At 41.5% G+C, this 12,939-nt stretch overlaps 1 protein-coding gene across 8 annotated transcripts in view; it reads right to left on the bottom strand.

Annotated features, from left to right (window-relative positions):
* The window catches only part of TTBK2 (tau tubulin kinase 2), a 132,134-nt gene that overhangs the window by 29,124 nt on the left and 90,071 nt on the right, over positions 1 to 12,939 (bottom strand). The window lies entirely within an intron of this gene.

Here is a 12,939-nt window from a genome sequence, read left to right as displayed (position 1 = left end):
GTTCTCATAGGTCCCACAAAGTGAGACGCTTCTTTCCTGAAAAGTGGAGTCCCTGGTCGTGGGGTCAGCATCTGCCTTGCTGCGTGAGTACTCAGACTGCTACTGCTCAGTGCTGTGCTGGTACTGGGTGGTGACAGGGACGGCTCTAAACAGTTTTTATTGCCAGACGTCCTTTTATCATGGAATTCCTTACATTTATTATAGTATTGAATGTTTTAGAAATGTAGCATTTATGCCATTGGGCCTCAAGCAAGAAATAGCTCGTTACTATGATGATGATACTGGAAACCTGCAGGAAGGATGCAGGGCACAGAACAAAGGAAACAGGAGGAGAGCTAAAAGCGCTGAAGCACTGAAGGCACCCTACTGAGAACAAATGGTCAGATGATTAGAGCTCTGCAGATACCTTAAAGAGCAAAACATTTCAAATGCAGCAGAATAATTTTCTAATTCAGGACTATGGTTGCTCCAAATGCTAAACTTCAACAGATTGGGATGGGATAAACAGGACAGGTCAAGGACTTTTCCAATCAGAACAGGAGCTCATTGTGCTCCTGTTTCTTTTTCCTGTTTCCTTTTTCTCAAACTGAAAAGGAAGCAGAACAAAATCTGAAGAAACCTTCCAGATGATTCTGACACTTCCCTCTAGGAAGGTATGATCTGTATCTCTCCATTGAGAATTACTGGAATCTAGTATACATCTGCCTGGAGAAGGCAATGGCACCCCACTCCAGTACTCTTGCCTGGAAAATCCCATGGGCGGAGGAGCCTGGTGGGCTGCAGTCCATGGGGTCGCTAAGAGTTGGACACGACTGAGCGACTTCACTTTCACTTTTCACTTTCATGCATTGGAGAAGGAAATGGCAACCCACTCCAGTGTTCTTGCCTGGAGAATCCCAGGGATGGGGGATCCTAGTGGGCTGCCGTCTATGGGGTCGCACAGAGTCGGACACGACTGAAGCGACTTAGCAGCAGCAGCAGAAGTATACATCTGACTCCTTTACTTCTTTTATTTAATAATATATTCTTAGAAAATACAAACTTATCTACAGAGTCCAGGTTTCTCAAATTAGGGTAATGTGTACCCTCAGGGGATGCAGCCATATACCAGAGAGTTTAAAAGTCATTTGATAAATGTGGCACAGTTTCCTAGAGAATTTTACTCAGAAGTAAGACACTTAATATATTTTATAATACAATGAACACAGGAAGTTAGAAAGCAAAATTCATAGGAACCTTTAGGATAAATCAGAATGCAGAGAAGTTGTGGACTCATGGCTGACATTTTAAGACTGGTCCCAGACCTCTTGAGAACATGCTTATACTTTGCTGCAATAGGAGAAATCAGTAAAACAGTGTGAGAAACTCTAGAAGCATTAACATCACTGGGAAGCTGAATCTTCCTTGAATGGAAGTAGGGACAGGAGGGAGGTTGGGGGAAGGAGACTGGGGTGGGGGGTGTGGAGAAAAGAAGAGGGAGGGCCTGAGCAAGGTCTAGATAGACAACAGTGCAGTGTTATTTTTTATGTGGTTACCATTGTTGATTATTTGTGTCAACTGTCTATCCAGGTGCACTTACAAATAAGAGGTAGTTGTTTCTCTTAATCCTAATTCTAATGGGATATACAATACAATGTTTTTTCTAAAGCAAATTATTCAAGACACAAAGTACATAAAAATCAAGTACTACGTCTGAGCAATTAGATTCTGATTAATTTTGATTTTCTACTTTTCTGTAATTTCCAAACTTCTTTTATGACATGTATTGCTTTCAATAACAAGAAAAAATTGAACAGAAATGCATTATCTAAAATAAGTTAATTGTATACATAAGCAGGTGTAGTCCACAAAAATGCATGGCGCAGCTCCTGCCACATGGAATACCTTATTCTTCATGGTGCTCAGTCATCTGACAAAGACATAGTACCTGAGGGAGCATTATGTCCCCTCTCCTTATCCTTAGCACAAGTGAATCGACAGCTTTTCATATTTACCTCCACATGAAACCCCAGTTTGCCCTTTCAAAGAAAATGCAGATAAAGTCCAATTACTGTAAAAACAAGAACTATTTGCAATGTGATATTGGGGACTGAGAAGTCTGATTCCTGAATAATCAGTTAATAAATGGTAAATTAATGGATCAATAAAGCACTTAACCAGTAGAGCACAATGGCAATGCTGTTTTGGCTGTTTCAAAGATAGATTACAGCAAAAGAAAGTGCCTCACTTCAGTGATAAGTAGATGCAATAGAGGAAAAGAAAGGTTCTACATTTCTCTCTTCCAGGAATTTTTTAGCAGCATTGGTAGAGGAAAACAAAACAAAACAAAACTGCATCCTTTGGAGAAAAGAACCGAAAAAAGAAGAGAGATCAAATAAAGAGAATGAGTTGAAGAAGCTGCAGAGTTTTAGGCTGTTTTCATCACTTATAAGATACTAGAACAACTCAGGAGTGCCCCCTGGTTGGCTGCCCCAGGGCAGCTGACACAGCATGAGGCAGCCTCAGCCACTGTGCTGCCTGTTACCAAGGTCATTTTTCAGGTGCTCATCAGCCCACGAGGTAGACTGGCAATGTCTAAGCTTTAAGATGTCTCCTAAAATGCCCAGTGAAAAAGATAAGCAACATTTCCTTTTTGCCTTAACAGGACAAAGCAGCATAAGAAATTCTCTTATTAATATTAATAACATAGAAGTAATGCTGAGTAGAATACAAGAATGAAAAGTAAGATAATTGTAAGCAAATGCAGTGTCCCTGGGGGACATATAAAACCTCTTCAGGTTAACATGATGCTTTACAATTCATAAAACAGTCTCACAATTATCTCATTTATATCCTAACAACACTGTGGGGTAGGTATTTTCACCATTTCACAGGCGAAAAAGAAAACAGGCTTAGGAAAGCCATACAAATGGTGTGTAGCAAAGCTCCAGCTGAAACAGATCTTTTAAACTCAGTGTCATTTCTACCACGTAAGAGTTACAGCCGGTCAGCAGGCTGTACTCTGCAAACCTGCAAACCCTGTAATTGCCATGCCTCAAGACTGAAGAAAGAGCCAAGAGACAGTGACAGAGATATCAGTGGTTTACTGGATAGGATATCTTACACATCCGCAGCAAAATGGTCCTGGAGCAACACCTCGCAGTGCCTGGCAGACAGCAGGCAGACCACGGCAGCAATCGTCACTCCTAGGGGGTGAAGGAGGCTACCACTTGCAGGGGAAACTGACATCAGATTGGTTCAGCAGTTACCAGGGAAACCAGCAACTGGGGCAAATCCCTCAGAGCCCTCAGATTTACAACCATCACAAGGGCTGATGGCTCTCTTTAATAAACAAGGAAGCAGAATCATTCTTGGCTAAGGGCTAGAACAATCACTAGCTGGGGCAGGGGGCAAGGATGTTCCTGTGAGAAGGGTATAGGTGGGAAGCAAGAACTGGTTGAACAGGGGATGTGCAGAGAGCAAGAGAAGAGCCATGTTAAGTGGTGTGACCATACAACAGGCAAGGCAAAAACAGTATAAAATTGAAATTATCCTTGAAAGCTTCTTAAGATGCCCACAAAGTACAGGACAGTAGTTGTACTAGATGCAAAATAGCTCGTTTTTCCCTCAGCATTGGGAGAGACTTCTATTTCTTCAGATGAATGTGAATGAAGCTACCTACATTTAGGGGCTATACTGTACCCCCAAACTACTTTTCTTTTAAACATAAGAATCACACTCAGTACAGCCTGATTGCTGTTGATGAGTGACAGCATGAGGCAACAGCAGATTCACAAGGGCTCTGCACCCTCACCCTCAGGACAGGGCATGGCTGGCTGAGCCAAAGCACAGGCAGAATCACAGACACCATTAAACTGCTCCATCTCCTGAATGTGCAGCTGAATTTAAGTGAGTCTAGTAAATATGGGTATTCTGTGACTCTATTGTATTCTATAGTTACATCAAATACCCATTCATTGGCTCAGACATACGCTGAATGCCTAAGATGCTGGGTGCTAGGAATGCAAGAATGAACAAAGCAGTCTTGTCTCCAGAGTGTCTGCATTTAACAGAAGCAATAATCAGATTAAGCAGAGTTTGTTCAATTTGGCAAACTTTCATTAAATGACTGTCACTGTGCTAATTTCTTGAGAAAACTGAGTTAAATGTGCAAGGTCCTGGCTCTAATGGAGTTTATCTAGAAAGGTGACACAACAAAGTACTGTTCTCAGAGTTTAGCGTAAGAAACCGTTCCTGTCTGAAAGCAATCAGAGGAGACTGTTGCATCTGAGTCGGGCCTTCAACTTCATAAGACAAGCAAGCAGCATTATAAAACACAGGCATTCCAGGCAGGACAAGCTGGAAGAAGGGCCAGGAGTCCCATCTGACTGCACTGAGGGGTCCAATAAAGCTGATACACATTAAGTACAACTGAGAATGAAGGAGATAATTAGAAGAGGGAAAGCAGGAATTCATCCACTTCTATCTCCACTGCTTATACCCAAGTCAAGACCATCACGGTTCCCTTGCCTCCTGCCCAGGAAGGCGCCACCTCCCAGCCTCTCTTGCAATTAGAACTGAGCCAATGTGATGTAGTTCTGGTAACAGGGTACCAGCCAAAGTGCTCAGATCACTTCCAGGTCTGTTCTTAAACCCCCAAACCATTATCTATACTTGCTCTTCCCTTTCCTGATGACTGTAAAGGCCATGGATTAAAGATAGCAGAGTTAAAATATGGGTGGAGCCTGGTTGTTCAAGGTACCACTAGAGTTGCCCAAGAGAGAGGCCCAACTTAACTACACTGTTTTGTGAGCAAAGACAAAAAAAAACCTGTGGTGTTAAAACACTGATTTTTAAAATATTTCTTTCCAAGGTACAGCTCAGTCTCTCTCAATGCCTTCCTAAGTAGTCTCTAACTCTCTGCCTCATTTGAACACACACAACTACAAAAGCAATCCTCTTCAAACACATACTGGATCACCATGTTCCTGTTTGTTAGACTTGCAGGGCTTCCTGTTGCACCAGAATAAACTGAAATGCCCAACAAGACTGGCAAGGCCCTGTATCACCTGGCTTCTGCCCTCCTTTGCAACCTCATCTCAAACTACTCTCTCCCCTCATTTACCACACTCTATATGCACATGTTCTTCCTCTTGCTTATAACCTTCTTCCTCCTGTTTTTGCTCTCCATGTGGCCATTATAGTCCCATTTTTTAGGGCTCAGCTCACGTGGGCAGCCTAAGAGAGAACGAGTGAGAAACCTTCCAACACCTTATTTTATGGGACGTTCCCCCTTGTTACTCTCTAGATCAGCCTCTTGTTTGTTTCAAAAGCAGCCCATCTGTACCTTCTAAAAATTTAACTCTGTTGTTATTAGAGTCAGGGGAGCCTAAAACACCTCTAAGTCCCCCAAAGCAAGAGGCAAGCCTGCTGAATTTTGATGGAAGCACTGTATAAATAGTCCTGTTCCTAAACCTGGAAAGTATATCAAGATTAAGGACACCTGGATGGCTTCCTCGCTCATGTCTTTTAATGTTAGCAATCCTCTGGCAGTGTATGAAATGGCTCATCGATACATTTTACTTTCAGGCTCACCAATGATGTGTATATTTATGGGTTTCATTAGTCTTCTCAATTTGCTCATTGATGTGGAGGAATTCAAGATAGATAAAACTGCCCCAGGCAACTCTCAGAAATAGCTCTCTTTCTCAAAACACTTTAAAAGGATTTATTTAAATCATAAGATGGCAACAGCAAGACTGAATATTTTTATCACTATCTACATTTCTGAAAAAGTTCACCCAGCACTTTTTAAAAAAACTTAGAATTTGAAATATAAATTCATAGGAAATCATAAAAACAGTACAAAGAAGTTCCCTTTACCTAGTTTGCCTTAATGGTAATATCTTAAATAACTAGAGTACAATGTCTAAAACAGGAGAATAACATTGTTACAATCCAGAGAGTTTATCGAATTTCACCAGTTTTAGCTGTACTTACGTGAAGAGCTGACTCATTTGAAAAGACTCTGACGCTGGGAAAGATTGAGGGCAGGAGGAAAAGGGGACAACAGAGGAGGAGATGGTTGAATGGCATCACCCACTCAATGGACATGGGTTTGGGTGAACTCCGGGAGTTGGTGATGGACAGGGAGGCCCGTCATGCTGTGGTTCATGGGGTTGAAAAGAGTCAGACACAACTGAGCGACTGAACTGAACTAAACTGTGTGATTTTATGGTTCTATACAATTTTATCACCAGAGGAGATTCTTGGCCTAGCACTTGTCTCTTATAGTTGCTATACTTTCGAAAGCTAATAAAAACAATCCACAGGTTCTGTATCTGAGGATTTAACCAACCAAATTAAATATATTAAAAAAAATCCAGAAAGTTCCCAAAAGCAAAACTTAAATCTACCAGCAACTAGTTTCAAGCATTTATATTTCACTGGAATGGGTGAATTTAACTCAGATGACCATTATATCTACTACTGTGGGCAAGAATCCCTTAGAAGAAATGGATTAGCCATCATGGTCAACAAGAGAGTCCGAAATGCAGTACTTGGATGCAATCTCAAAAACAACAGAATTATCTCTGTTCGTTTCCAAGGTAAACCATTCATTATAACAGTAATCCAAGCCTATGCCCCAACCAGTAATGCTGAAGAAGCTGAAGTTGAACGGTTCTATGAAGACTTACAAGACCTTTTAGAACTAACACCCCAAAAAGATGTCCTTTTCATTATAGGGGACTGGAATGCCAAAGTAGGAAGTCAAGAAACACCTGGGGTTAACAGGCAAATTTGGCCTTGGAATACGGAATGAAGCAGGGCAAAGACTAATAGAGTTTTGCCAAGAGAACACAACGGTCATAGCAAACACCCTCTTCCAACAACACAAGAGAAGACTCTACACATGGACATCACCGGATGGTCAACACCAAAATCAGACTGATTATATTCTTTGCAGCCAAAGATGGAGAAGCTCTATACAGCCAGCAAAAACAAGACTGGGAACTGACTGTGGCTCAGATCATGAACTCCTCATTGCCAAATTCAGACTGAAATTGAAGAAAGTAGGGAAAACCACTAGACCATTCAGGTATGACCTAAATCAAATCCCTTATGATTATACAGTGGAAGCAAGAAATAGATTTAAGGGCCTAGATCTGATAGATAGAGTGCCTGATAAACTATGGACTGAGGTTTGTGACATTGTACAGGAGATAGGGATCAAGACCATCCCCATGGAAAAGAAACGCAAAAAAGGAAAATGGCTGTCTGGGGAGGCCTTACAAATAGCTGTGAAAAGAAGAGAAGCGAAAGGCAAAGGAGAAAAGGAAAGATATAAGCATCTGAATGCAGAGTTCCAAAGAATAGCAAGGAGAGATAAGAAAGCCCTCCTCAGCGATCAATGCAAAGAAATAGAGGAAAACAACAGAATGGGAAAGACTAGAGATCTCTTCAAGAAAATTAGAGATACCAAGGGAACATTTCATGAAAAGGTGGGCTTGATAAAGGACAGAAATGGTATGGACCTAACAGAAGTAGAAGATATTAAGAAGTGGTGGCAAGAATACACAGAAGAACTGTACAAAAAAGATCTTCACGACGCAGATAATCACGATGGTGTGATCACTCACCTAGAACCAGACATCCTGGAATCGGAAGTCAAGTGGGCCTTAGCATCACACGAACAAAGCTAGTGGAGGTGATGGAATTCCAGTTGAGCTCTTTCAAATCCTGAAAGATGATGCTGTGAAAGTGCTACACTCAATATGACAGAAAATTTGGAAAACTCAGCAGTGGCCACAGGACTGGAAAAGGTCAGTTTTCATCCCAATCCCAAAGAAAGGCAATGCCAAAGAATGCTCAAACTACCGCAAAATTGCACTCATCTCACATGCTAGTAAGGAATGCTCAAAATTCTCCAAGCCAGGCTTCAGCAATACGTGAACCATGAACTTCCAGATGTTCAAGCTGGTTTTAGAAAAGGCAGAGGAACCAGAGATCAAATTGCCAACATCTGCTGGCTCATCGAAAAAGCAAGAGAGTTCCAGAAAAACATCTATTTCTGCTTTGTTGACTATGCCAAAGCCTCTGACTGTGTGGATCACAATAAACTGTGGAAAATTCTGAAAGAGATGGGAATACCAGACCACCTGACCTGCCTCTTGAGAAACCTATATGCAGGTCAGGAAGCAACTGTTAGAACTGGACATGGAACAACAGACTGGTTCCAAATAGGAAAAGGAGTACGTCAAGTCTGTATATTGTCACCCTGCTTATTTAACTTCTATGCAGAGTACATCATGAGAAACGCTGGGCTGGAAGAAGCTGGAATCAAGATTGCCGGGAGAAATACCAATAACCTCAGATATGCAGATGACACCACCCTTATGGCAGAAAGTGAAGAGGAACTCAAAAGCCTCTTGATGAAAGTGAAAGAGGAGAGTGAAAAAGTTGGCTTAAAGCTCAACATTCAGAAAACTAAGATCATGGCATCTGGTCCCATCACTTCATGGGAAATAGATGGGGAAACAGTGGAAGACTTTATTTTTGGGGCTCTAAGATCACTGCAGATGGTGAGTGCAGTCATGAAATTAAATGACACTTACTCCTTGGAAGGAAAGTTATGACCACCCTAGATAACATTAAACAGCAGAGATATTACTTTGCCAACAAAGGTCCGTCTAGTCAAGGCTATGGTTTTTCCAGTGGTCATGTATGGATTTGAGAGTTGGACTGTGAAGAAAGCTGAGTGCTGAAGAATTGATGCTTTTGAACTGTGGTGTTGGAGAAGACTCTTGAGAGTCCCTTGGATTGCAAGGAGATCCAACCAGTCCATTTTGGAGGAGATCAGTCCTGGGTGTTCACTGGAAGGACTGATGCTGAAGCTGAAACTCCAGTACTTTGGCTACCTCATGCGAAGAGCTGACTCATTGGAAAAGACTTTGATGCTGGGAGGGACTGGGGGCAGGAGGAGAAGGGGGTGAAAGAGGATGAGATGGCTGGATGGCATCACCGACTTGATGGACATGAGTTTGAGTGAACTCTGGGAGTTGGTGATGGACAGGGGGGCCTGGCGTGCTGCGATTCATGGGGTCGCAAAGAGTCGGATGCCGGGGACCAGCCCCGGCTGATCCAGGGTATTCGAAGGAGAGACGGCGTAGGCGAAGATCAGGAAACAATTGCTTAATTAAACGTTAATTAAGGATATAAAGAGTGATAGAATGAGGATAGCTCAGTAGGAAAATTCAGTGGAGAAAAGAGGCTGAGTAGCTTGGTTTACGCGGGAGACCAATAAAACTTCAAGACAAGAAGTTTGCACCACTTACGTAGGCCACAGGCGTCCTTCTGTTCTCCCGAAGGAGAGGAGACACTGAGGCCTCCCCGGTCGGATCTTAGAAGCCCAGGCATAATTAGTAAGCATGGTGGGTTCCGCGCTCCAGATGGAGACTCAGCCAGAGTGAGAGACAGAGAGACATGGGGAGACCAGTATTTCGAGAAACTGATCCCAATTCTTTATTTTCCAGAGTCTGTTTTTATACACTGAGATGTTATACAAAAGTCACGTGGGGACAGCAGTCCTGACTTTTATTAAAGTCAGGTGCTTCACACAAATGTATACAGAGGTCTTAGGGGTGTTACATCATCTTCTGGCCAGGGGGGCCTGCTGACAATTTACAACCCTCTCCTTGTGACAGTGGTCAGTCAATCAGGACACTTATTTCTCCAGGGCTGATTATTCTCAAAACAGACGCCACCCAAATGAAGTTACATTCCTACAGGGTGAGGGTGTAGTGGGTTTTAGTTAAGGAAAGAATTTACTTAGCCTAAGGTCTAACGTGATTAATATCAAAGGTTAATACTTATTTCTTCTATATATTCATTAATGGTGTAAGGGCAGGGGATGTGGAGACTTAGCAACAAACATTGGCTCAACAAATGAAAAACCCTTCACCAATACAGTTTCTAATCAGCCCATTATACTTATACTAATAGTTTTCTAACTTTTCTAAGGAACCTGTTTTTAGAAGGTTTAAAGCATCTCGTGCCTCTCACGGTTGGGAGGCTGTGAGCAATCACATGTGGCCGGACAAGCCTGTCAGGCAGGCTAGAGAACCTTCAGAGGAGTTTGTAGGTTAAAACAGTCTTATCACGCCCAGGAGTTATTATTAACTGGATCTCTAGGTTAACTCCTTCTCCGAAAGAGGTCGTGGGGGACAGCCCCCCGTAAAGTCAGAGGTGTAGGTAAGAGCACAAAGTAGTAAAGTAGGCAGGCTCTGGTTATGGGGGTAGACGCTCGAGGATTTCCAGGGGGACTCCTGAGGCTCGATCCCGCCTTTGCGTATGTCGAGCCTCCTTCCTCATGACCTTTGCCATGGGCGAAGTACCTCACTCTGGCCCCCAACAGTCAGACATGACTGAGCAACTGAACTGAACTGAACTGAGGTTTTACAAGCAATCTAGAGATGAGTTAAAGTATATGATAGGATGTGCGAAAGTTATATACAAGTATTATGCTGTTTTATATGAGGGAGTTGAGGACCAGTAATCCCTGGGGGCCTGGAACCTATCCCCTGCCGATATCAAGGGTTGACCGTACTCATAGTAAGATACATTTACTCTAATTTAACTACAATTTTAACATCTTCCCCTTCAGTTTAACAGACAGAAAACAGGATTTATGTATTCATGAGAGCTGATTTTTCTTACATTTCTTGAGCAGGAGATTATTAGGCAAAGTACGATTCAATTTTCTTAGCATTTGTTGAAAATTTAGGTGCCAGGCACAGTGTCAGGAGAGTATGGGATAATAAAAACAAAGTAAGACACAGCTGTACCTCCAGGATTTAAAAGCCAATAGGGACGTACTAAGTAAAGTTTGGATGTAATTTCCCCAAACACCATAGTGCTTTCCAAAAGCGAATGTCAGCCTTTATTGAAACTGAGACGTGCATAAGATTCCCAGTAGACAGCATCAACTCTCTTGGTCTGCACGTGCTACAAGGGCGAGCACCACTGGTTACTGGTAGGGTGCCGACAACATGCAACTTGTTAAGATAATGATATTCTCTGGCAAGAAACTATGATTTTTAAGAATTCACAAACCACAGACATTCACAGTAAAAGTGGCTTTGGAAAACAACATCATTTAACACCTTGATTATGAAATATATTCCCTTTGGTCCTGTCTCAGAACATACAAAGTTGGAGACATATTGTTTATCTGACCTCTGATATAGCTAGGGAAGCAGTCACACTAAGTACTGGCATGGTTTTGGATTGCTGCTGGAGAAGGTTTGTTGCTGTTTTTAACTACACTGGTTGTTCAGTAAGGAATTTAAAATTTTGAAAGAACAGTAATTAAACTCAAATTCAGGAATGAATTCCAAATTATAATATTAACCATTAGACACCATTAATTCACAAGAACATTCAAAGTAGAGTAATTTTTCTGAAAATGAAGACTGCAGCAGGGCATTGTGAGGAAAGCAGGAATCAGAAAGTGCAAAGGTCAGATCTTTCTGGACCTGGTATCACACTGATACTAGTCATCAGAACATCTTTTAGTCACCAACACCTTTTCCCCAATTATCCTTCTCCCATCTACCTGCCCTCTGCTCCTACTCACTGCTTACGGAAGATCAAAGAGCAAAGAAGAATCAGAAAATGTTATGAAAATGTTATGTCTGCTCTCTCTTTTCTAAAATAGGGAAATTACTATATTTTCTATTGTTATCAGGCGACAGAATAACAGAGAAGCCTCTAAAAGAATGTCCAAATGAAAAACCAGAGAACAATATTTTGTAAATTTAAATTGTAGGTCTAAGTTTCAAACTTTAGCTGGTGAACATTATAGTCTTCTTTGGAATGTAGGCATAACTAAGCAGAGAATATAATTAAAAACTTTTTTTGCTGTGGAACTAATACATCAAACTGTCAATAAAAAAATTATTACCACCCAAGATGAGAAAGTTAGAACAATTCCTGGCTCCTCCTGATTCTAGTCTTACAAGTAAAACTTCATTATTTCATTGCAAGTAATGTGAAAGCTACACATTTTAAAAAATCCATATATAAAATATAAATATGAGAACATATTCCAAAGTGACTCATATACAATGTAGTTTTGCCATTTGTTAGCCTATATGTTATAACCCAAATAGCCACATAGAAAAGAACAACACAGGCTCACCTACTTAAGATCTCTAAGGACTCAAGACTGTATGTTGCCTCTCTGCTTTATATTCTATTTATATATTATACAAAAACTGCATTTTTCACAAAGAAATATTTATTATATGCAAATAAGTTCACTGTGCAGTAGACAGTCTTTTAGTCTTCGACACTGACAACACTTTAGAATATGAAACTTCCACTAGGGCTTCTCTGGTATCTCAGCAGTAAAGAATCCACGTGCCGATGCAGGAGACATGGGTTCAATCCCTGGTCAGGGAAGATACCACATGCTGCAGTGCAACAAAGTCCATACACCACCACTATTATCACCACTCTGTGATCTAGAGCCTGTGAACTGAAACCTTTGAGCCCGTGTGCTGCAACTACTGAAGCTCGTGAGCCCTAGAGCCGCCGCTCTGCAACAAGAGAAACCACTGCAATGAGAAGCCTGCGCACAGCAACTAGAGAGTAGCCCCTGCTCACTACAATAAGAGAAAGCCCATGCAGCAACAAAGACTCAGCACAGCCAAAAATAAATAATTTTTTAAAACTTAAATTAACAGGCAGTAAAGCCCATGTGTTGTCCTTTGTAGATAAAACTTATACACTGATATTATTATTAATCAATGTGTGCCTTGAATTTATGTTTTCAGTAGTAGTGATTATCTTGCATTAAGCTCTGACCAAGTTTCCCTTGAGAGCAACAGAATCTTCTGAAATTTAGCTGGTTGGGGTTTGATATGCAATTTATGGTAAGCCTAGTCACCCCTAATAGGC

This window comes from Bos mutus, chromosome 10 (assembly GCF_027580195.1).
Source record: "Bos mutus isolate GX-2022 chromosome 10, NWIPB_WYAK_1.1, whole genome shotgun sequence".
NCBI classification, from domain to species: Eukaryota; Metazoa; Chordata; class Mammalia; order Artiodactyla; family Bovidae; genus Bos; species Bos mutus.
The sequence above is the reverse complement of the archived record's forward strand: the minus strand, read 5'-3'. Positions and strand labels throughout refer to the sequence as shown.